The sequence below is a fragment of the Cyprinodon variegatus genome, unplaced genomic scaffold (genome assembly GCF_000732505.1).
Source record: "Cyprinodon variegatus isolate N-32 unplaced genomic scaffold, C_variegatus-1.0 Scaffold2233, whole genome shotgun sequence".
In the NCBI taxonomy this organism is placed as follows: Eukaryota; Metazoa; Chordata; class Actinopteri; order Cyprinodontiformes; family Cyprinodontidae; genus Cyprinodon; species Cyprinodon variegatus.
The window spans coordinates 1-2,179 of NW_015152686.1; the positions used below are offsets into that span (position 1 = coordinate 1).

At 34.6% G+C, this 2,179-nt stretch overlaps 1 long non-coding RNA gene across 1 annotated transcript; it reads left to right on the forward strand.

Annotated features, from left to right (window-relative positions):
* Window positions 1-722: 722 nt before the first annotated feature.
* On the forward strand, window positions 723-1,345 carry LOC107080701. The gene is made up of 3 exons (XR_001480977.1): window positions 723-771; window positions 988-1,065; window positions 1,248-1,345. It is a non-coding gene; the product is annotated as an uncharacterized LOC107080701 (long non-coding RNA).
* Window positions 1,346-2,179: the final 834 nt, after the last annotated feature.

The window sequence follows — 2,179 nt, forward strand, 5'->3', positions numbered from 1 at the left end:
CAAAAGATGTGCACATAGTTGGTAATGAAACATATTCACGAGCTGTCTAGCACTTAGTAAACCCACTACCAAAGGCACAGATGTGTTTATATGCAGAGTCATACCTGAAAAGGGGGATAAGTGAGTAAATAAGCCACAGACACGTTGTTTCCTCTGCTGTAGCATGTATTAGCTGAGGAAGAAGTTCCAGTGCTCTTTAGTTTGGCATACTCACGCTAGGCTCCCCCTGCTGGTCAGATATGGCACTACATGTGCTGAACCAAATAGAACATGACTGTACTTAAACCAAACACCTGGTTAGAACATCTAATATATGATATAAAAAAAAATTACTTTTAAATTTGTAAAACATAAAGTGTGCAAATATAACCAGAAACAGTAAAAACATCTGACTTATAATGAACACATTTCAATCCATCACTCTAACAACTACTAACAACGCTGAGTTGTTGGAGTTGATCGAACTAATTGATAGCAGCTGTTGTGACATAAAAAACTCAGAGTTCCCGACTTTAGGCTAGATCATTTAGAATTGCAGATTTGAATCTGAGTTTGTTAAACCTGCTTTGTGAAACCTGGATCCTTTTTGTGCTGAATTTCATCATTCTATCAGAATTGATTAAGCAATATTCTGCTTATGCTGAGGAATATAAAAAAACAACAACATTTATATCATAACCATGAGCTTCTTTAATGGAAATATATTTTTTTATTTTCTAGCAACCTCTTCAGTCTATGAGACGATCCAAACCCACAGAGCCACTGGAGGAGGTAAAGTATATATTTTAATATAGAGATGTTAATTAAGAAGATGGATTATAAAAAGCTGAGATTAAATTCTGAAATATTTTGACTACAGATGAATCCCAAGCTTTTATTTATCAACAAATGTAAACAATTATAAAACATTAGGTAGTCAATTCATTTTCTGGAGATTTTTTAAACATTAATTTATGTTTTCCTGTATTCATTGTACAATTTTCATAGAGAGGTCTCATCATTCAGAGGAAAATACTGATTACGCTAATGTGAAACCACAGAATTACAGAGCAAGATGAAGGTCAGGTAATCATTTCCTTTGCTTACACTGTCAGTGGTATAATCATTCATATCTGCTGTTTCTCTCAAAAGATGTTTCTGTCACATTTAGAGATTCATCTTAAAATGTTACTTTTTAGCCTTGTTTAGCAAATATCATTATGGAAATCTTTAAGTTAATTTGTTAAATGTATGCTATTTCTTTGCAGGTAATTGGAGTCCGGCATAAACAGATGATCCAGTTTGTTCTACGACCAGCAATAGCTATAGATAATACTGCTGCCATCTCCAGGGAGATAACCTCATGGTCAGAAACGCCCAAGTCATATGCTTTCATTTGGGTGATGGGGTGGTCTCTGTTATGACTAAATCTAGAGTATGGCGGTGTGTGTGTGTGTGAACCTGTCTAGCCCTTAGAGTGAGGACCATTTTTCCAATTTCACCATCAAATGGAGGACCAGTTGTTGAAGTGAGGACATTTTGTCGGTCCTAACATGCTACTTTGCTAATGGTTAGCTTTAGGGCTAAGGTGTCAATTGGTTAGGGCTAGGGTTAGAGTGAGGTATGCATTGGTAATGGTTAGGTTTAGGGTTAGTTTTAGGGTTAGGGCATTGAAAGGGTTGAAAATGACTGAAAATCAATGGAAGTCAACACATGGTCCTCATTAAGATTGCAGAAAAAGTATGTATGTCTTTGTTTGTGGGGGTACTGTGACATGTTGTGTGAGATGTAAGCAGTTCAGAAGTTCAAGGAACTCAGAACCAGACAGCAGTATAAATCTCATAATGTTAATACCTTTAATATTTGTTCTTAAGATAAATATATCTGTGCCGCTTTAAGATGTTAATGAATATTTCATTTTTTTTATAGCTATCTTGCTAAAAATCTGTTAAACAGTATATATATCATACGATATAAAAATTGATGATTCATGCTGTTAAAGTTTTGCAGGACTCCAGTTAAATGAAATCAAATATTAGAAAATACAAACTCTGTTCTTGCTTATACAGAGGCACTTGTAGCTGTTGCTACTGTATCTTTGATGTAATAACTATAATTTTAGATAGTAATAGGGTTGCCAGTCTTTAACAGAGTTTAAATTAGTAAAATATAAATGAGGGAGTTCATCAATGTTGAAGTT